Source organism: Chinchilla lanigera, unplaced genomic scaffold, assembly GCF_000276665.1.
Source record: "Chinchilla lanigera isolate Chin_1 unplaced genomic scaffold, ChiLan1.0 scaffold00145, whole genome shotgun sequence".
Taxonomy (NCBI): domain Eukaryota; kingdom Metazoa; phylum Chordata; class Mammalia; order Rodentia; family Chinchillidae; genus Chinchilla; species Chinchilla lanigera.
The window spans coordinates 2,617,123-2,641,109 of NW_004955546.1; the positions used below are offsets into that span (position 1 = coordinate 2,617,123).

Consider the following 23,987-nt stretch of genomic DNA (forward strand, 5'->3'; position numbering starts at 1 on the left):
CTGGTCTGAGACCTGTGTTTGACACCATGCTGGGGAGCCTGCACAGGACACACCACAGGCAACTTCCACCTGCATACACCAGCCAACTAAAGCACGCTCGAAACATGTGGGGTGGTGCTCTGGGGAGCCACAGGTGGAGGCCACAGCAAGCCCAGCCCCAGGCTGTGTGCCCTGACTCCACCAGCTCTTGGGACCATTGGGGCTCTGGGTCTCTCCCAGCACCCCCCACCCGTGTGCAACTCCACTGACACAGACGACAGATGTGGTAAGTGCTCTGCAGACACAGGGCAGTGTGCAGGTGATGGCTCAGTGTGTGCCACTCACTGTGACATTTTCAGCTGACCTCACAGTACAATGAACTTTTAAGGATGATCCCTAAAGCCATGTCTTCTACAGCTAATTCATACACCTAAGAATTTGTTTTCACACAGTTGAAAATGCTCGTATAGATATTGATGTTTCAATAAACACAAGCATCAAATCTCAGAGAGCAAAAACTATCAATACGACTGCAAACTGCATTTCCTCCTTGGCTAGACTCCCAGAACCAAAGAAATTCCAAGAATGCTTAGACTCAATGGTTTCTACAGAAGAATAAACAGCATAAAAATCTGTAATTCACTGAACTTATTTCTGTAACAAATCTGTAAGATTAGAGGTCTGTTTAAAATGTTATTTTACTTTTGCAATGAGTCCGCAAACATTTGTAACAGCTTATAATTTTCAACCTGTCATCATGGCACCCAGCCTAGGCAGGCCTCTGGGACAGGGCAGCTCCCAGCACCCTTCCTCTCCCCAGCACACACAGACAGGCAGCTCTTCCAAGAACAGGCCACCGGCTGGGGACAGGCTCCCTGACCGGGCAGATGGGTGGAATCTGGACACACTGGCAGGGATCCAGACACACACTCACAGGGACGAACAGCTGCAAGGGTACACTCAGAAAGCAGCATCCTCCAAGACTACCGGCAAGGCCATGGCTATTGGGAGTTAGGAACTAGGGAACAGAAGATACAAAGTATAGAAAAGATAATGTAAGGACAAGAAAGCCTTGGGTCTGAATTGAGACGTGGGGCAGATAGGAGAGAACAGCAGAAAGGCAACCAACAGCATAGCTGCTCCCATAGCCGGTCAGAGTCAACATCAGAAGAAGTACAAATGGACAGCAAATACATGTTGGAGAAAGTAAACTATTGTCTTGCAGATTTTGTTTAGAGTAGAGACTACTTCCTCTCTCCTCCTAGCTACTAAACTCATCTTCAGCCTTTTTTATTTTGAGGGAGAGCCTCACCAAGTTTCCTAGGCTGGCAATGGACTGCAGATCTCTTGCCTTAGCCTCCCAGATAACTGAGGTATAGGTATGTGCCCCACCGCACCTGGCTTGGAACAGGATTTTGAAGGCAAACAGGTCTGCAGAGCCTACAATGAACTTCCTAGCAGACAGTCACTACGTGGGAAAAAAATGCAAATGGCTTTACAGATTATTTTTATCATGTGGACAACAAAAACCAAAGAAGTTTCGATAGTTGGACAGACCAAGAAATGACAGGCAGAGAAGTACAGAATGAGGACATGGATTCAGATCACAAAGAAAACAATACTGTAAATAAGTATTTCACTAGTAGAAATGCTACAAAATGTCATGTTCTAACTAGGTTGGAAAGTGTTATTAGGTTCTTGCCAGGGGTGAAATCTATTGAAGAATGCCAACAATGCAATTCTGTGCTGGAAATTGTTTGTAACAGATGAATTGGAACTAGAATTGATAAATGACCAATTACAACAGAACAACAGTATATATCTGACCAAAGAACTCCACAAAAGAATTCTGGACTAGACTGGTGAACAGACAGGTAAAACATTACAAGAACTTCCTCACAAAATAGCAAGACATCAAGTACATCCTACAAAGAAAGACATATGCTGACTGTAAGCAATACTTGTATATGGAACATGCTATTTTTATGTGTCATAGGTGTCATAATTGAAGTGAAGATTATTTTGTGGTAGAGTTTCATTTTTATTTTTATCTTACTTCACATAGGAACTTAATTGTGCTGTTTTTAGATTTCATAAACAAAAAAACTGATGTTGAAAATGTTGACTTTTCTATAAGCACTAAGTAAGTATTAATAGTACTTTATTTTATTGATATTTCATTTTCCTGGTAGTTAGGAATGCTTTGAAGGTTCTTTTTTTCACTTTTGGTAACCTGAGATACTGTGTAAGAAAGCCAAGAGGAAAGGCCAGTCACAGAGGAGGTGGCCCTGAGACAAGAGAAAGAGACAGAGACAGAGAGACAGGGTGGGCAGTGGGGGGCATAGATATTCAGTCATTTCAGCATCCCAGCTGAGCCTAGCTTCTCAGTAGGGACCCATGAGGTATGAGACATGTGAGTGGCCACTTTGGATGTTCCAACCCAGTTGAACCCTCAGATAATCCTGTGGCCAACATCCTACAGTGTGGGAGAATTATTTAGAGTTGTAAGCAATAAAGTGCTCCTTGTTTTAAGCCATTACATTTTAGGATAATTGTTATGTAGCAATAAATAACAAAATGGTGGGAGAAGGGATCTTGGGCTGTGAGGCACATGATGTAAACTTCACTTTCACTCAACTCTCTGATTTTGAAATGACTGATTTTTCAGTCTCTTTCCCTCCTTTTCTCTCTCTCTCCCTGCCTCCCATCCTCCTGTCCTCTCTCTCTCTCTCTCTCTCTCTCTCTCTCTCTCTCTCTCTCTCTCTCTCTCTGTGTGTGTGTGTGTGTGTGTGTGTGTGTGTGTGTGTGTTAGGGACTAAACCCAAGGCCTTGGGCATACTACACAAGTAGCTATACTTCTAGCCCACTGCTGCTCTCTTTGTACTTAAGATTTAGGGGCCTCTGTAGTTTAGAAATTTATTAGCTCAAATTTATCAGTTGATATTGACTGTATAACCTAACTGTAACATTCAAGAATTTTACCCTGATATAGTTCAAGCATAAAATTTGGCACTGTGATGATCCATAATTCTTTGGTCTAGTATCTTAACTCTAGCTAGAAAACTTTTCCATCAAGCCTTTGCTTTATCTAGGAAATTTTCTCTATCGTTTTCTGTAAAGTCTGTTTGCCATTTTTGAGAAGTAGAACTATAATTCCTTCAGCACAATTCCTCCAGTAGATATAATATGGACCACTATTCAAGTCATTCTTGCCTGGTAATGATTCTGACAAGATTTTAATGTTCCCAGCCTTAACACACTAAAATAAATAAAGGGCTTTCAATTGGCAGATTTTGCTGGGTTCTCTATAACCTTCCTTCTAAAAGCTCATTACAGTTTAGAGATGGAAATGTGTAATATCCTTGAAACGCAACGCTGATGAACAACATGTTCAGACTGTAAGAACTTACTAGACACAATAAAATCTATACAATTAGAATAATTTAAACAGAAATGTTCCTTAAAAATAAATATGGGTGTTTGACACCCACCTTATGCTCCTTTTCTAGAAACTTAACTTTACACATGAAGCTACAGTCAAAAAGTTTCAAGCAATGGTAAGACATATTTAAATAGGCAAGGAAAACACAGCAGAGACAGGAGAAGAACACAGTGGCAGTCCCTCCCAGTTCCTTCGGGTAAAGCAATGTCATCTGCACACACAGGATAGAAATCTCGGTCTCTGCGATGAAAACGGCACCTACTGAACCCATCTAAATATGCCCACAGATAATTAAATCAGTCCCAAAGAAAGGAATCAAAGTACTTCTCCTTTTACTCTTTTGTTTTAGGGGATGTATACATTTTACTACTGGTAGCTGGTTTCAGATGTGTGCTGGATATTTAAAAAAGGTGTCAAATGAGCCACGAATGCTGGTGGCAGGGGCACCTGGAAAGAAGCTAAGTGGGGCTGGGGGACAGGGAACACTTGTCCAAAAATTCAGAGCAAACTACTCCCTCCATATAGCCTACAGAATGGGAAAAGTTTGCCTGCAATTCCTTAGACAGATATCTAGACTGTATAAAGAATTCAAAAAAATTAAGCCCCCCAAAATAAAAGACCCAATCAAAAAATGGCCAACCAAAATGAATACATGCTTCACAGAAGAAGTAGAAAGGGACAATACAAGAAAAAATGCTAACTTCACTGGCCAGAAGAGAAATGCAAATTAAACCAACACTAGAATACCATTTTACTCCAGAAAGAAGGGCCATCATCGAGAAATCAAACAATAACCAATGCTGGGGGAGCACCTTTCTACATTGTTGGTAGTAATATAAACTAGTAAAGCCACTATGGAACCAGTATGAAGATTCCTCAAAATACTAAAAGCAGAAATTCTATTTGACCCAGCTTTTCCCCTTCTAGGAATCTTCCTGAAAGAGTTAAAAGTGATCACACTACAATGATCCATACATACAGTACTATATCCCAGTTTATAGCAGTACAACTTATAATACGGTTAAATCTTAGAAACAGCCTATATGTCCATCAACAAATGAATCAATACATAAAAATGTGGTATTTAGACACAATGGAGTACTACTCAGCCATAAAGAATAAACTTAAGGCATCTGTGGGTAAATGGATGCATCTCACGACCATAAGGTTAAGGGACATAAATAAGACCCACAAGTTTAAATACTACATGGTTTGTCTTAACCAAAATATAAGCCCAAAATATAAATAAAGAGCAAAATAAAAGATACATAACAGAATGTAAGGTGCTCTTATCCAAATGGGAAGAACAAGAGAGAAGAGATGGGGAGGGGGGGGAAAGGAACGAAGAAGAAAAAATAGCAATACAGCTTTTGCAAATGGGAAGGAAATGAGTTGAAGGAAGCAGGGAGGAATGAGACAGGGAGGGCATGATGTACATGTACCAACGATGTAACTATCATCGACTGCAAACATAGTACAAAAATCTCCCCATCCGGTATGTAAAATAAAGAGGTATTTTTGTCTCTGGTAAAACCAAAGTGCCCTTGTGGATACAGATGGATGGCACAGCTTGCTGAGAAGTGGGCCTTCCCTGGGGGGGATGAGTCCAGCAGGGCGGGACATGCCTTGCCCACTGAAGGTCTGCACAATACTACCGTGCAAGGGCTAGGGGAGAACACCTTCTCCTGGGAGGAATCCACACCCTTTTTTGGTCTGGGGACACGCTCCTGCTGGGTCACAGGGCCACACATGGTGGCTGGCATCACCAATACTGTCTTCCAAACTGTCTTCACCCTAAGGAATGCCACTCCCACGGCAGTGAGTCTGCACCTGCCCCTTCTGCCATGCTGCAAATTCAACTCATCGGTGACCTCCTGAAGCCTTCCTCTGGGCTCCCAGCTCTCCCTCCACCACTTCACATCATGAATGGATGGAGAAAGCCTCAGGATATGAAAGACTCACGTTCTTCTGCCAAATGAGAATCTGTCAGCAACTTTGCCATAGAGCCAAAATCATCACTACCATGCCATAAAAGCCATTGGTGTCACAGAGCCACTCCTGATATCCTCAGAAGCTTCACAAAGTACAACACGGATCCTTGTTCCTCTTCCTCTGGAGATTGCATGCCTGGGTCAGCAAAAGCCTCTAGGGCAAGCTCTGCCAGCACTAACCCTGGGGAACGCCTTCCTTCTCCTAGGGAGCAGCAGACCCAGCCCAGCTAGACCATGTGCACACAGTCAGCACCACATAGAGAAGCCAATCCTGGCACCTGCAGACCTAGAATTCCCCATCTGTCACACCCTGATGTCCCTGTACCCAAGCACAATTCCTGCACCTTCATCATTCTTCTGGAAAGTCAGCCCTTCTAGACTTCTCCTAAGTGCCAAAGACATCCCAAAGAAGCCTAAGGTGCTGCTTCGTATCACTGACTGGGCGAAGAAGCCAAGTGACGTGGGCCTGAGCCTGGTAGCAGGAGTGGGCAGCAGTGGACAGACTCCCTGTTCAGGTGGCACTGGCAGCAGGGGCAGCAGCCTGACCCAGAGCCTTGTTTCCTCCCAATCAGGCAAGAGTCTGTCCTCACTGACCCTCATTCCTGAGCCTGCAGGCAGGCCACTGCCTGTGCTGAGGGTTAGCTGGAGTCACCCCACTCCCACATCCTGAAGAAGACCTGCTCAGGTTCCTGAGGGAAACATCTCCACACAAGGTCTACCGTCCTATCACAGCCTAATTGTGAAAACAGATCTGCACAGTAAAAGTGACCACATACACACAAGCAGTTCTGTGAGAATCAGGAGAAAGAATGAACCAGGCCCTGTCCTTACCCTCCATACAGATAGCATAACTACTAAACCCAAAGTATTAAATACTGACACAGAAAGCTCTGAAATAAAAGGGATTTTACAAGGAAGAAATAACAAAAAAGAGCCACACATAAGTTTGAAAAATAAAGCATTGCTTTTAGAAATTAAAAATATAATGAATAAAAGCAGATAAGTTCATTAAACAGATTAGACAGAGCTAAAGAAGGAGTACCAACTAGATGCAGATTTAAAGATATTACTCAGCACTAGGAACTGAAAACATTTTAAAAGATTAACAGACACCAATAGCAGACTGATGTACAATCACCTATGGTGCGACCGCCTGTGGCCTGAGTCCCGGGTGGACAGAGACAGTGGACAGGATCCATGTGTGGAGAGATGCATATTGGGAATTATCGGAAACAGATGAAGAACTTGAGTCCAGATCGAAGAAACACAATGTATACCAACCACGATAAGTAAGACGCCTACACTGAAACACACTGGAGCAAAGTGCGAAGCAATGATTTTTAAACAGCCGGAGAGGAAAGGCAGATACCACAATGAGCCCTCACTGTAAGACTCCTCCCCACAATAACAAAGCCCGGATGACAGCAGAGTATTCGGAGAAAACTTGTCAACTATCACTGTCATCCACGGAGGTATGCCCTTCAAGAATGAAGATGAAACACAGATATCTCCAGCTAAACAGAGTTTAGGGCTAGCAAATCATCACTAGAGAAACTTTCAAAAATACAGAGTAGAAAAGGAGGAAATGCTCAAACCGGAGATAGGAGACCCAAGAAAAACAGTTATAGCCACAAGTACCAACAAACATGCTCGCAAAGGAAGGAACATTTCCCATGCTAAAAGCAGTAATAGCAGTTTGCAACAGGGAGAAAAAAATCGAAAAGTCAGGATTTAAGTAAAGAGCATAAGGAAGGGGAGGTCATTGGAGTTAAGGCACTTCAAAAAGTCTTTGTATTTCCCTGGACAGAAGTTAAATATGGCTAATTTTCAACTCTGTTAATTTAAAAGTAAATAGCTCACCATGAAAAATCTTCCAAGCCAACCCTAAGAAAATGAGAAGCATGAAAATTTTGTTTTCCACCAAGGAGAACAGGCAGAGTATAGCTCCACAGCACAGTGCTGTACAGTACCTGCCTAGCATTTGCAACACCTTGGACTCCATCCCCAGTACAGCAGGAAAAAAAGAAAAACCAAGTAAATATTAGCCAAAAGAGAACGAAGGGAATAAAGCCTTATTTCAGCTGTTACACTACAACTGAGAGAAAGTTGAGAAAACATGGTCTTAATGTGTGAACAGGGTGGAACTCTCAATTGAGAAATGAACACTATAAGCTACTCAGGAGGCTGATGCAAGAGGATCACAAATTCAAGGCCAGCCTGGCAACTTAACCAGACCATGTCTCAAAACAAACTTTTTTAAAAGGGATGTGGTTTTGAAACTACATCCTAGATAAACTGACAACAAGAGAAAAATCTTGACCGTACCTAAGAGGAAAACAGTGACAGGATCAACAACATGAATGACAGCTGATTTATTTAATCAGGAAAACATAAAAAGAAGTCAAGAAAATGATGTAACACTACCTGTAATGATAAAACTATTAGCCTAGGGGATACAGCTCAGTGGCACAAGTGCCTGCCTGGCAAGCACAACGTCCTGAGTTCGACTCCTGGTACCAAAACACACAAAAATTTTAGCTGAAAACGTAAAACATCCTTCAAAAATAAGAACTAAGAAAACAGGAATGAACAATACTCATCACAGCATATGACACCAGACAAAAACTAGCATCTACCAGAAGATGTGAAATGCACAGAAAGTGGTAAATATGTGGATAAATGTCAACAGCTTGGGCCAGGGACAGCGCCGAGATGGAGCACTTGCTAGCAGTGCCTGCCATGGTGGAGTGCTTGCTAGCATTCTTTCTCCTACCCTCTGTGGAAGACACAGATTGCTTAAGGCAAGAATAACAGTTACCATCAGGCTTATAAGGTAGGTATTTATATATGTAAACAATAGTACAGTGAACAGGATGGGAATGGTTCTACCTTACTGCAGAGTTCTTTCATTTTACAAGAAGTGGTATAATCTTTAAGTAGTCAGGGACAAGTTAAGGAGGCATGCTCTAATTGCAAGTACAACTACTAAAGAAGTCACAGAACAGAGTAATAAAAATATAAAATCGGCCCTAAAGAGCTGAGGGAAAGAGTAACAGGAACACACAACATATACATACCCACATGAACACAAATAGCAAACCAGTAGGTCTTGATTCTCATTCACAGTTATGAACCTGAATTAGCAGATATGGACACATGTTCCTTGGGGATGTACTGAACCAGGTTCCTGCGAACCACTGTGTTTGTACGTTGTTAATTTATCTACACTGCACCAGCACCAACGACACAGCCCAGTCAGGGTGCAGCTTACGCTCACACAGGTGTTTCCTCCAGGGGGTATAGCTCAGCCTCCTGCACTCAGCAATACTGGCCAGCACTCAGTCTGGAACTGGGGACTGTTCCTAACAGCAGGCCATCAAGGAAAAGGTACAAACTGAAGAAAGTGGCACTGGGCAGCCTGGGAAAAGCACCCTGTAGACAGTGCCAGAACTGAACCAGGAAGGCAGAGAGCCCCCTTATGCAACCCCAGCTGGGAACACACATGCCCAAAGCATTCAAATATAGATTTTTATTTGTTTGTTTTGAGACAGGGTTTCACTATACAGTTCAGGCTGGCCCTGAACTCACTTTGTAGCCCAGGCTGGCCTTAAAGTCACAGCAATCCTCCTGCCTCAGCCTCCTGAGTGCTGGGATTACACGCACACACCAGTAAGTATTTATTTATTTTTTTTTTTGGTTTTTTTGGTTTTTCTCCGGTACCGGGAACCAAACTCACGACCTTGCGCTTGCCAGGCAGGCGCTTTGCCGCTGAGCTAAATCCCCAGCCCCTCACACCAGTAAGTATTGATTTTGAAGGAACAAATCAACTTTGCGATTTTTATGAATATGGAAACCTCCAAAATTAGATCAACTGTATAATTATTAAGAATATTAATATAAAGTGACTAAATCAAATCAGACTTAGAAGGAAATCGGCCCAACTGTATCACATGTATGAGAAGTACACTTGAATATAAAAGAGGTTGGAAATGATGGAAAAAATGTTCCAACAAACACTAATGTAGTGTGGTAAACACAGCACCTTCCTCAGCTGACACACACAATGGAATTTTTAAAAACAAATAGCCACAGAGCTAGTCAGTAAGTTACACTCATTAGCCTACCCTTTCTGAGAAAGAAAATGCACAGTGCAGATGGCTTCCCTAGTGAAACCTACCAAACACATGAGGAAGGCATACAAAGGAAACAATTTCCAACTCACTTTCCAACTCAAATAAACCCATTACCAAAATTTACAAAAAGAATTACAACTAGTACGCAATCACAGTTCATAACCATAAGACAAAAACATCCTTAGCAAGAGAATGGAAAATTCAAAATCAGTAATTTATAAAAATAATAATATATCATGACCATGCAGGGTGGCGGTCTGTCCCAGGAATACAAAGTTTGGATTAACACATTCATGATGGGCTGTAATTTGTATGTCTTGCTGCCAGGTGGCTTGAACCACTGGTAGGTAGTACCTGCATGACTATCCCATGTATGACTGTAACACTTCCACCACCGGTGGTACAAACCATCTGATGGGGCAGACATGCATGTACCACCAGTGTGGTAAAGTTAGTTACCACACGGAACTGTCACGCAGGTTCCACAAGTAGAGCAAGCTGGAGGGAACCTGTTAATACTTGAGTCAATGTCATTTACCACAAATAACATGGGCCACAAAAACATGTGAGCAAAGCTCAACATCCATTCTGAGTTTAAAACAAGACACAACCAAACAAAAACACCTAGGCTCGCTAGAAAGAGAAATTTCCTCGATTGCACTGATGTTAGGGCTTGGAGTGTGGCTCAGTGGTAGAGCACATAAGGAGCGTGCTCAGGGCCCTGGGTTTGATCCCTAGCACTGCAAACACGAAGACAATAGCAGATTATGTGCATACCTGATGACATTCCGAGGGCTTTCTCTCAAAGGCTGCTAGCCAGACAATCTACTCACCAATTCCACCCACAACTGTGCCACTGGTCCTAACAGTGTGACCTGATAAGGAAAACACATCAAAGGAAGGGCTGGAGTGGCAGAGCACTTGCCCAGTGTGTGTGAGGCCCTAGATCAATCCTCAGCACTCCACAGATGAATGAGCAAAGATCAGGGAAAGAAAGGTGTAAAACCTCCTTTTCACAGGCTACATAACTGCCAACCAAAGAAATTCCTATGTCTAAGCAGTCTAGCAAGATTCACTAAGTCAACTTACAAGGTTACAGAATGTGAGCACAAAATATGACAGTCAATTGTATTTCTATCAAAAGCAGGAGAAAAGAAAGAAAATGTAAATTCATTCCTTAAAATATTATCTAAAAGCAGAGTATTTAGAAATAAACTTGAAAGATATGCATGCCTCACCTACTGAAAACTATAAAACACGGCTGAAGGTGCAGGTGCTGGGTTGTCCAGCATGCAGAGACCTTAGGCTCCATCCCCAGCACCAAAATATACACACACACAACAAAAAATGCCAAAAAACTACAAAACACTGCTGAGAAAAATTAAATAACTAAATTAGTAGAGACTAATTAACTTCTATAAAATTAGTAGAGACTATAAAACTTCTATAAAAAAGATGAAATATGTTTACACCTTGTGTGTGGGCAAGACACAAGAAAAGCATGTAACAAAACTGAAGACAAGGGGACACTAGAAGTACCTTCCACCCAGTGTATGATAACATTGGCAGCATTACATTTAATATATACAGGTGTCTATGCAGAGATGCACCCAGGGTCTGAATGTCTTCACAATTCCTACACTTGAAATTGTTCCCAAATATGACAGTGTGAAGAGGTTGGGACTTTAAGAGGTGATTGAATCATGAAGGCAGAGCCCTGGTGAGGGAAACTGGGGGACCTTATAAAGGTAACAGTGTGACCTGGTAACTAGCTAGGGTCTTTGCCCTTCTGCTCTTCTACCACATAGGACAAAGCCAGAAGATCCTCGCCAAACGCCAGACACAAGCCCCTTGATCTGGGACTTAGCAGCCTGCACGACTGAAAAATTCATTTCATCTGTTTATAAATTGTCGTTTCAGGTATTTTGCTATAGTAGCGATAATGGCCTAAGATGTATAAAAATGTACATGCATATGCATAAACACACACAGACACACATACACACTTTAGTTTTGTCTACTGAGAAACTCTCAAAGTAATGACACAGCTATAGCGAGCAATCACATAACCAGGTCCTGATTTCCAAACACCAACCCTTGAGCTGCAGTGAGAGCAGCTGACTCGGGTAGGGCACACACAGGAGCTCAGAGTTTAATATCTCACCAGCAAGCAAACAAGAGCTCCAGGGATGGAGGGGGCATAGGAGCAGGGCACAGGAGGTGGCTGAAAACACTCATGAAAGCACAGCTGCAATAAACTGGGGCTAGAAATGGTTTAGATAATGAAATACAGACCATTAAATAACAATATATAATTCAAATAAATAACTGCATAAATAAACAGGAGGTGGGAGGAGGAGGAAAAGCTCTCCCTTACAGTTGAGTGCTAATTAATAACAAGACAAACTTAGAAAGTCATCACCAGATACAAAAACTACTGGGTGACAATTTAATGAAGAACAGGAAATTTATTTAGTGTTAATATACATTATCTTCAAGGAAAAAAAATGGGATTTGCCAGGTAAAAACCTGGCAGATATCAACTTTGCCAAGCGTCCAGTGTTATCACCAATATTAAATAAGCTGACAGCATGTGGCTCCTAACAACATGTGACGGTTCTGAAAATACAAATCCTGCTGTTAGCCCTGCTTAAAATGTATGATCTGCATCTAATCGTGAGGACACATCAGGAAAGCACACATGGAGGAATACGACCGAAAATAACTGGTTTGCACTCTTCAAAAACACTGATGTCAAGTACAAAGAGGGGTTAGGAAACTATTCCAAATTAAAGGAGACTAAAGAAACTTAACAGCTAAACACAGGGTGAGCCTGAATTCCACAGGGAACAAAAGAGCAGGAAGGGACAACGCAGGCCCAAGTGCTGAATTTTCAGTGTGGATCAATGTTTAGGCAGCAACACTGTACCAACTACTCAGTTTCCTGTGATAATTCTGCTGTAGTTATATAAGCAAATGCCTTGGCTCTTTGAAAATACACACTAAAATGTTCTCAGCAACGTACATCTTAGACTCAAGGGAATCAGAAAAAGATGCCCTTACTCATATACGCAAGGAGAGGGACAGAGTAGTAGATGAGGTAAAACACTAGTAGTGAAGTCTAGTAAAGGTAAAGTCAAGTCTGTGAAGTCTAGTAAAGTAAAGTAAATTTTTCCACTCACACTTGTTCTCTAAGTTTGAAATAATAAAGCAAAACTTAATTTTAAAAAACTAGAAAAATCATTACACTCAACATAAAAACAAACTGGGTCTGGGATGTAGTTCAGTCATGGGGCAATATGCACAAGTCCCTGGGCTCAATCTGCAGAACTGCCAAAAGGAATGAAGGAAGAGAAGCAGGGAGGGAGGACAAATGGACAGACAGGGTGAAAGGTTTTATTATGAGCAAACTCTCAATTCACAAAACAAGCAAACGAACTTTTACAGGGAAAAGGAAAACAACAAAAGGTCAACCTCCCTAATAGGCAGACAAAGCAAGACAACAATGAGATGTTTTTCTACTTGTTAACCCATAATTTTCTCTTTTAAAAAACATCAACATTGCCAAGGATTCCCTAAAGGGGCCACTCTACACCTTGCTAGTGTGAGTGCTGACCAGGAACTTTCAGGAAAGCAGATGGACGACACTAATCAGGAGCCTTAATACAGCCCGTTCTAGTTCATACCCTCTGAAAGAGGTAAGCTCAACTGTGGACTGCAATTTAAACCCAAATGTTTCCTCAAAGGCTACTTATAGTAGCAAAATTCTTTAATTCACATGTTAAACAACAGTTAAGTAAATTAGGATCACTATAAAAAGCAGCATTCAGGCACTAAAAGAATTAAACATGGAAAAGATGATGCAATAAATGTTAGGAGAATGAAGTTTACCAAAAGGGGCATTCAGGATGATCTTAACTAAGTAGAAAGCAATTCATAAACCCCAAAAGAGAAGTCCTAAAATCAAACAAGACTGCGAGTAAATGTAAACAGGACGCACAACCCTGCCTCCCTCCACATCCCACCAACCAGAGCAGTGCCCGTCCCCAGTGGTGCTATCCTGCTCCGCCACCTGGCCTGTAAGTCACCAGCCCAGCTGCACTTCACACAAATGTTCCTAGTTTCCTATAGGTGAAATAAATGGACTCCAGCTATTAAAGCTACCTCAAAATTCAAACCCAAGTTGAATAAGGAAGTTCACTAGGTAGCAGTTTCACTTTGCTTCTTTCAACTACAATGTTCCAGAGAAAAACAGTTCTGACCCCAGATTTCCAAGGCAGGCTAGGGATGACATAAAGACCCACATACCTGATTCATGGTTGGGGCTGGGACCACAAGTGACATTGTCCATTCACCCTGATGGCAGAAGACATTTACTGAACAGTCTAATCACCGGCTGCCACCCCCGCCCCCACCCATCTGGCGTTGCAGCGCTGGAACGATGCCGGGCCACACCTGCCTGCGGCTCAGCCCTATTCCCTGATGATTCCCTCCCACTTGGCAACCTGCCGCCTAATTAAAGCAGAACTTGGTTGGTGGAAAGGGTTGTAAGGCAGGCTGGGGACCAGGAGCCAGACAGGAGCAGGATTACCTGAGCCTGGCAGGGGCCAGCTGCCAGACGTCCATAAACCAGTGGGTGTCTCTTCCCCCAGGGGCTTTTAACGGTGTCCTGGAGACATTTTTTGGTGACCATCACTGTGAGAGAAAGAAGCCAGGGTGCTGTGAACACCCTACAGTGCACAGGGCAGCTCCCTACAGCACGGAACCATGCAACCCCCACTGCAGATGATGCTTGGCCAGGAAGCTCTACCATCACTGATGTCGCCACCAGCAAAATCCAGCCTAGTCCCAGTTCAGCAGGAAGGATGTGGCAGCTGGAGAATGTGATCCACCTTCTCATCCAGGTGCCGCAGCAGGTGGGGACCGCTCCTCTGATGGCCAAAGCTCTACCAAACACTGAGAACTGGAGCATTATAATCTAAGGAGGATAGAAAAACATCTCTCCCCCTAGGATCTTGCTCCTCTGCACAACTTCTATTTTTTCCAAGTCTGCTTCGCAGCACCAACTCCAAGAAGATAACACTATCAGACCCACGCAGACCCATAAACACCTCTAGAGATGCTGGCCATGCAGCCAGGGAGCTGATGACAAACTGAGCTGCATATCTCAACTGGACTGGTGTCACCCTCAGGGGAAAAGGTGCGCCACGCAAGTGCGCCACACTTGCGGCACCCAGAGAAGTGGCCACCGTGCAAAGACCACGAAGGAGGAAATACTAGCGCTGCTCTCCCAGATGAATCATCAGAACTACACAAAGCCTTGAGAAACACATTATTTTCAAAACTAAAAATAGTTCTTAGCCCACATTTCAACCAGAGAAAACAAAAGTACAGATAAAACAGAACTGGGTATACAGGTCTTCAGTATATATTATATATAAAGTCATGACCGTGGAGTCACACAATAGGTTTCCCTTGATGACATCATGCCATCATTTCTACCCAGGGCAAGAAGGCCACAGAAATTACCCAGCACCACCCTGGCCAAGGCATAAACAATGTCACCCTGAATCTGAGGCATCATCTGTCTGTCTGGCCCTGGCCTCTCTCCTCTAAGTGTTAAGGAGTATCCACCACTGAAGGTGACTTACCCATTCCAAAGTAACCTCAAGGCCATGAGAAGCAGCCTAATTGGTCTAGGGATCTTGCCCTCCACACCCAGCCCCCTCACTAACTGTGTTACAATTAGGATTCAGAGGGAGACACAAATCACAAAGGCAGAGGATCACGGGTTCACAAATGAGAAAACACAGAGAGAAGCGAGGCCCCCAGGGTCAACAAGGGAAAGACACCAAGCTATGTAGAGAGATGCTGGATAATGGGGCTAACTTGTTAAAAAAGTTTTATGAGAAAATAGAAAAACGTCTTGTTTGAGAAATTAAAATACATGTTTAGAATTATTCTTGATTACAATAAAACTCAAAGCCCAATGTCAATGCAGCTGTGTGCTCAGGACCCTTCACTAAGTGCTTGGCCTAGAATATCTCACTTCATCTTCAGGAACAACAGAAGAACCCGTGATGAAGGTCCCACAGCAGGAAGGCAGGCTGTGATGCTCACACTAGAGCTGTATCCTCATTTAGCCCACAGTCAGCCTGGGTAAGTAGTAGAATATTCTAAAAATCACCACAGTTGATTAACAAACTGACTTCCAGGGATGCTTTAAAACATTTACACTTGGATGGAATCTAACACAGAAGTTATCCCTCCTGAGACTGAAAGTACTTTTTAACAAATCAAGACAAATTTAAAAGCTTATAGTAAGCACCTCACTAGCATAAAACAAAAGGTTATTTTACCTTGAAAATGAAGTTATAGTATGATAGCATCAACTTCTATATTAAGCACCCCATAGAGATGCACCAAAAAGCAAACCAACCTTTCTGGAGTGCAAGACAGAGGGACAAGGCAGGAGCTCCCAGCTTCCAACCTGGCCAGGAGCTTCGCTCTGTACTGAGGTGTCACCCTCGGGGGAAAGGTGCGCCACCGGTGCAGAGACTTAACCACATCCAGGCCACTTACTCCCCAGCGTTTCCTGTTCCCAAGCCACCTGAGACAACATCTACAGCTGTGTGAGTGACACATGACAGTCCTGGCCAACAGCATCTGGGAGAGCCAGGCCAGCCTCTTCCAGGTCTGGCCTTCAAGAACATGTGAGGCGACCCTCAAGGTCCCCACTACCATCCTGGAGTCCAGATGGCAAGCCTACAAACGGAGGCTAACTCAAGTGGGTCTGCATGGCAGGACATACTTATTGTTGCTCTACAGCATGGCACAGCCCATCTTTCCAAGATTACAGGTGTTCTGATCCACAGGTCTGGGACAGGGCCTGAAGGCCCACACCCCTCCCAGGCAAGAGGATGACACAAATGTGGCTCTCCGTGGAGCAATGTGAAGAGTGAGAACTTGAGCCTCCAAGGCAGAGTGGAGGACTTCACTCATATGCAGAGTGGAGGACTTGATTCTCTGGAGAAACTGAGGCCCAGAGTACAGACCTTCCTCTCACTGATGGGAGACGGGGAGGAAAAAGTCAACAGAAACTCTCCTCCTTCACTTCTCTGGAGTAGAATCTGAACTACACAGTGCTTCTGGTTAGGCTGCAAACTGGTACAGGGTAAAGCAGAAGGTGGGAGGGCCCTAGGAGGAAAGACCTCCAGAAAGGCTGAGACACAAGCTATGACAGATGTGACCGAACATCTGGTAAGCACCAAGAGCTTCTATGTAAGTTATGCAGGCGAAAAATCCGGTAATTTAATTCCAAAAAAACATAGCAAACAGGAATATAGAGCTCTGTAGTTGAACAGTTTAGTATTTACTGATTAAATATTGATTTCACTAAAAATAGGGCTGTAACTACTTTGAGAGTAGACAAAGGTAAATAAGGGGTTTAAGAAGCCCAAATCCTCAAGTATCAAAATTAAAAGACAATGTACAAGATCTCAAGCTAGAGAATCACAGGAGTATAAACATTATATTAGGAAATACAAAGGTAACCACCATAGGGAACAGGTAAATATACTTTGCCTCTTTTTCATTTAAGCCTTTAATGCTCACTATTAAAAAATGTCCTGTGTGCTTCTTCAAAGATGATAAAGACATCTGTTCACCCAAGTGCACTAAAAAGTAGTAACAAGCAGGAAAGGACAGAGAGGAAGCCTACTTTAAAATGAAGGAAGATACACTTCATTCTCATGTCTAGATTTTAGCTATGTATATGCAATCTCATTGCTAGGTATGTACCCTCCACAAATTCTCCAACATAATCACCAGGATAACTAAGTAGGAAATCTCAATGTCTATCGATGAAAGAATGAATCAATTGTGATACAGGATAATTAGGCATTCCTACTTAGATGCTTAGGACAAGAAATACTTCAAATATCAGTTTATTTTGGCACATTTGCATAAACTTTACCAGTTGAGCATCCTTAATCCAAAAAAAATGCTCCAAAAGTCAGGACTTTTGGTTTCACATGACACTCAGAAAGCTTCAGCTTTTACTGCATTTCAGATTTCGATTTCTAGTCTGAGCACCTTTGTGTGTATTCATACACTAAAACACTATACAAAACAAAACAAAACAACACAAAAGGACAATTCTGAGGAAAAAACCTCAGAATTTAGAACAGGCATACATATATATAATAAAATTATTTCTACAGAAGTTTTTAAAAACAACAAAATAAACTTTATGGATAAATATGGACCCATAAACACAGATTAAAAACACAGAGAGGAATGGGAGGTGTAACTCAGTAGTAGTGTGTGTGCTGACCATGCATGTGGCCCTGGGATCTACTGGAGGGGATGGGAGAAGGGAGGAAGGGGAAGTGAGGGAAGGAGAGGGAAGGAAAGGAGAGGGGAAGAATGGAAGGAGGAAGAGAGGGGAAAGGAAGAAAGGAAGCAGAGGAGGGGAGGGGAGAGGAGGCGGCCACCAGATGAGAAAACTTAGCTGACAACAGTAAGTGTCAGCAATACCCTGAATAAAAACACTTCCACACTACTGGTTAAATGAGCATCGGCACAGCCACAGTAGAAAATAAGTTATTCCACACACTGCAGGAAACAAAAAATGTAGACACCCCCAAGATGCCTGCCCTGTGTATGTACCCAAACCTACCTTGGCTGTGGCTGGGAATCGGGCACGGGCTGTGCAGATAAAACAGGAAGAACAGCCCGGAGAGTCAGGGTGGCCCACTCTGCCTTCATGAGCCCTGAGAAGCACAGGACTGTCCCCACCAGGGAAGGAGATCTCCAGCTGCTGGCCTTGAAGATGAGTAAGTGCACGGCCAGGAAGCAAGTATGAATGGCCTCCAGAAGCTGAGAATGACAATGCCCCAACCCCCAGCAAGAACACAGGCCCCTACCCCATGACTGCATGGAACTGGCTCTGCCACCACCTAAATGAGCCAGGAGGGATTCACCTGCAGACAGCCCCACCAAGCCTCCCACACTTCCAACCTGCAGAAGCAAGAGGTAATAAATCTGTGCTGTCCAAGGCCTGCAAGTTCTTCTGATCTGTTACACAGCAACAGATAACTAGAGTAGGACATAGTGGCTAACACGGTAGTCCCAGATAGGTGAGAGGCTGAGGCGGGAGGACTGCTTTAGCACAGGAGTTCAGGGCCAGCCTGGACAACAGCAAGTCCCAATCTTTAAAGAGAGAGGGAGGGAGGAAGGAAAGCAGGAAGGGAGAGAGGGAGACAGATAAGAGAGAGAGAGAGAGTAGTAGGAAAGTTTAAGAAATGCCATCACCCTACCACCCAGAAGCTAGACCTCTGACTATACACCCAGGGAAACACCTGCCTGTGTGAACCAGAAAACATACTGAGTGCTCACATCACCACAACTCATGAAAGAAAAAAAACAGTGACACCCTCATCATCAGAGGACAAGGGATAATCACGGACAGAATGTACACATAACATAATAGGACAGATACAGTAACGAAACACCAACAAATGACAGCCGCTCCCCAGAACAGCGAAGAGGCACGTCGAGTCCTCCGTGGGCGTGTGTGGCTGATGCCTGTGGTTTTGAGCCATGCAAATACTGCACGCATCCAACACTGCAGAAAACTACATGGGCAGCACTTACATAGTCTACACATTTAAAGGGTAAGTTTTATCGGCACCAGGATTCAGAAAGGTAAGTATACTGTTAACAAAAAATACATGGATAAAACGGCAAGAGAAATCAAGGGTGTAGCTCAGAGGGTGAAGGCACACTCAGCACGCCAAACATGTGGCTATAAAGGGCACCAAAGGTCAGGTCAGGGTGATTTATACAAACACTTTAATGTCTATTCAATACCTAGAAGATAAAAACATCTGGAAAACCAACCTACTTTATAACGGGGGGCGGGGGTAGAACATACTGTAATAACTTTTCTTCTGCCAAGACATGTTCACTGATAAAACTAATACAAAGAATGTATCTGTGCAGTCCCTTTCTAAAATCACATGCAGTGTGACCTTTTGTGCCTATCTTTTATCACTTAGCAGAATGTTTTCAAGTTCATCCTCACACAGCATCAGGCAATACTCCTCTCTTTTCATGCCTGAGTACTGTTCTATTACACAGAAGGCCCACACTTTAGTCAACCTCTCATCAGCTGATACCCACAAGTTGTTTCTACTTTTTGGCTATTTTGAACACCACTGTGCAAACACTTACATATCAGTTTTGGTGTGAAGATTTTTCCTTTCCTTGGGCACACACCCAGGAGTGGTACCAGTCTGTCATATGGCATCCCCAGTGTCAGCCCCCTGAGAAATTGCCAGGCTATTGCTCATGCAGCTGCACCACCGTGCAAGAAGTTTCCAGTTTCTTATAACCTCACCAACATTTGTTATTGCTCTCTGTTTGCAGTCATCCTAATGGGTGTGATAAGGTTTTTCATGCTAATTTTGACTTGCATTGCCCTGATGACTCAGCATGTAGAGCATCTTGTATGTTTACCGGCCATTTACAAATCTTGTGTGAAGAAATGCACATTCAAATCCTTTGTCCACTTTTACTTTGAGTTACTTTTCATACTGTTGAGGTGTAGGAGTTATTCACATTCTCTGGACACTGGACTTCATTAGATACACGATTTTCTCCACCACTGGGAAGGATATGCACAGATTAGCAAAAGAAACTCTCTCACACTGCTGGTAGGAGAGTAAAACAGTATAACAACATGGGAAAGCAATTTAGCAAAATTACCAATATGTACACCCTACAAGCAATAGCTGCCTTTCCAGATGTATACCCCAGGCAAATTCTTGTATTGGGGGGAAAAAAACCGTGGGTGAAACTTAGTAACCTATCTGTAAGTGAAAAGAATCACACTGAAAACCTAGACAGCCCAATGCCATTTATAAAACATTCAGAAATATGCAAAAGCAGGGGCCAAGGACATCAAAAGCTCAGTCTGGGAAGAGACCCTGGGTTCATCTCCTAGCTCTAGAACATAAAGAAAATATATGCAAAAGCAAATAATGCTTCAGAGGGCTGGACCCATACAAATATTACCAAGGCACAGAACACAGTACTGTGGCCACTTCCAAGAAAAAGGAAGGGGCACAGGAGGTAGGTCAGTATTCTGACTTGGGAATGCATATATTTTATGTGCGACAAATTCTGTAAATATTTTCTCAGCGTCTCACTGACAACTGAAGGTTTTGCAGATTCAGAAAGACACAAAAGCAGCTTGATTCCAATACAGAAAAGGCAGTCTCCAGCATCAAGGTGAACCACACAGAAACAATATCACCAATGATTTTTAGCCCAACAAAGCAGAAACTTTAGACAAGGTTTCCTGTTCTCACCTGCTTCTTTCCATCTGTCTGTCTGGCTGCCTTCCTGGTCCCCCTTCCATCCATCACCTCCTCCAAGGAACTTTGCTGAGTACTGACCAAAGGGCCACTCATCGCCCGCCAATGCCATATCATCAGTGCCACTTCAAGGCCCTCCTCACAATGACTGTCCTCAGATCACCCCTGATCTATTCCTTTATCAGACACATGTACCTGGAGAGCCAGGACACTGCTTAGATCAGCCTCTTTTACTACAGGTACTGAGCTTCCTGCCAACTATTGAAAGAATAAGTGAATTAGAAAATTCAGGCATTCCAAACATGTGAAATTAGATCTGGCCTAGTTTTTAAAAAAACCTGTCAGCAGGGCATGGTGTCACATGCCTATAATCCCAGCACTCGGGGAGGCTGAGGGTGGCTTGAGTCCAGGAGCTTCAGGCCAGCCTGGGCACCATGGCAAGACCATGTCTCAGAAACAAAACAAAAAACTAAAATACATGAGGAATTAAAAATTATAGTCCTTGAAAAAGAATTTCCACGTTGAAACTCTCACTATAGTAAAAACAACAATCAGGTTGCCAAAAGTCAGGTAATGCATGTCCTGTTCATCTTCTATATTCACAAAGAGCAGAATTAGAAGGATAAGAACTTTCTCAAAGCTTGCTCATCATCCAAACAGCACATCATTTTAGTTTGTTTGTTTGTTTGTTTGGTACTAGGAATCGAACTCAGGGCTTTGAGCTTGCCAGGCAGGCGCTGGTGCCACTGAGCTACATTCCCAGCCCTGCACATCATTTTTTAAATTTCTTCAAGTCAGTCACATAACTGAAGAACAGGCAGGGTTAGAAATAATTTTTTACAGGAAAAAAAAATAGTAATATGTCATTTTAAGACTCAAATATGTTATTTTCAGAAGTTTCAACACAACTTTTTATTTCCTTTCTGATAAACTCTATTCTCCTAACATTTATTGCATCATCTTTCCCATTCTTTTATGCTTTTAGTGATTGAACGCTGAATTTCCTTTCAAATCTTTTAAACTATTTTCCACCCAAACTATTTTCCATACCCGAACATTATGTGGTTATGAAAGATATGGAACAGCTACCACAGTGACAAAGTGATGTCCCTCAAGAACTAGAAATTACTAGTGATAATAAATAGGGCTTCTTCACTTTTTCTTTGAGGGTTTTTGGTGTTAGAGATTGAACACTGAGCCTCATACATGCTAAGTATGCTCTAAGCCACTGAGCTACTTCCCTAGCCTCAAATATGGGTTCTTGACAGTTTAATTATTCCATTCCTGTCTATGCTTTCACTTAATTTCTTCCTGTTGCTAGTAAAACAAAAATGTTGGAGCTAGGGCTGCCAAACATAGCCAAAATTTTTTGTTCGTTTTTTAATTTTTATTTGTTTGAGACAGGGACTAACTATGTAGTTCATGCTGGCATGGGCTCACTATGCAGCCCAGGCTGGCCTCGAACTCTCAGAGATCCTCCTGCCTCAGCCTCCCAAAGGCTGGGATTCTATGCATGTGCCACCACACCTGGTGTCAAAAAGTTTTTTAAAAAGCCAAGCCCAGTTAAATTTATTTTCAGATAAATGACAAATAATATTTAATAGTTATACTAAAAACATACTCAATGGTTATCTAAAATTCATAATCAGCTGAGCATCTTGTATTTTATCTGGCAACCCTAGCCACAGCCAAAAGACAGAGCAGTAATCAATCCAATTTCCACACTTTGTATCAGAAACTGAGAACCAAAGAAAGTAAGTGGCTTGCCTAAGGTTAAATCAAAGAGCAAGGAGGTGCGTTTTCTTGGAAAAAGAGAACACATGTTCTACTACCTCACCACCTGAGGTTCCATCCACATTAAACCCCCAAATCCTGCTCACCGAAGCACCAAACAAACACAGTCTACAAGGGTACACCAACTTTTAACACGGAACTTCAACCTCCAGTAAATCTTTAATCAACTTTAACATCCCAAGACAACAAATTAGGAAATCATACATCACTCTTAATTTTTAAAAAAGCTTGGTAATTGCTTCTGCCTGCACACCACCATCTCTGACTCTCTTTTTTTTTTGGTTTTTCTCCGGTACCAGGAACCGAACTCACGACCTTGCGCTTGCCAGGCAGGCGCTTTGCCACTGAGCTAAATCCCCAGCCCCCTGACTCTCTTTTTTATGTTCAATTACTATATGAAAGCAGATTTTCTCCTAACCTGGTTCTCCCAAAAATCCAGATTTCTCTTCCTCCAGGGCTTCACCATTTAGTAAAAGAGCATGTTCACACTAGTCCATGAATCTAACGATTTTATTCATATCTTTTCAGTTTTCATATTTTTCACAGGATCTAGCCTAATCCATCCTCCTGGCCTCAAAATAAGTCTGAGGCTCAGTTTGTGCCTGAGCAGGGAAAGTAGTAATGGGCTGAGGTCTTGCTGTATAAGAAACACTCCCTCTGGGACTGCAATACAAGAAAGCATGGGAACACAAAGGTCTTTGTGGGAAATGTTGGGGCCTTTTTCCAGTATATACTAATTGCCTAATTGCATGGCATACAATCAAAATCTGAAAAAAAAAAAAAAAAAAAAAAAAAAAGAAAACATGAAACTCCACACATGCAGAGATTCGTGTTAAGATACCATGCAACTAACACACACCAAAAAAGGCAGCCTCTCAACCTATGGGGGGAGGGGAGGTGTCAGAAAAAGGTTTCGTTTTTCACGTTTTCCGCAAACTGGGTTTTTCCAATACAGGTCTGTAACAGGGGGATTTTGCTACATTAAGAAAACATGAAAACAAAATGATAAGTCACTAGTAAATTTCCCTTCAACAACTTCACCCAAGTGAAGGAGAACCGAAGCCGTTTCAGGTAAAGATTTAAACACAAACCCAAGTGAGCGACGGAGAGAAAACATGCCCACCTCCGCTTGGCCCCCCAGCGCCGGCGTCCGCAGCTCCCTAGAGACCTCGAGTCGCGGGACGGCAGGAGACGCGCCAGGGAACAGCCCGGAGCCCCCAGGGGTCAGGCCGGGCCACACCCCCTCCCGGCCGCGCTCGCGCCCCGC

At 42.9% G+C, this 23,987-nt stretch overlaps 1 protein-coding gene across 3 annotated transcripts in view; it reads right to left on the minus strand.

Moving 5' to 3' along the window:
- The window catches only part of March8 (membrane-associated ring finger (C3HC4) 8, E3 ubiquitin protein ligase), a gene marked incomplete at its 5' end in the record, with an annotated part of 83,082 nt that extends 59,096 nt beyond the window's left edge, over window positions 1-23,986 (minus strand). For all 3 annotated transcript variants that reach the window (XM_005411798.2, XM_013508438.1, XM_013508437.1), the window contains 1 exon segment: window positions 23,844-23,986.
- Window position 23,987: the final 1 nt, after the last annotated feature.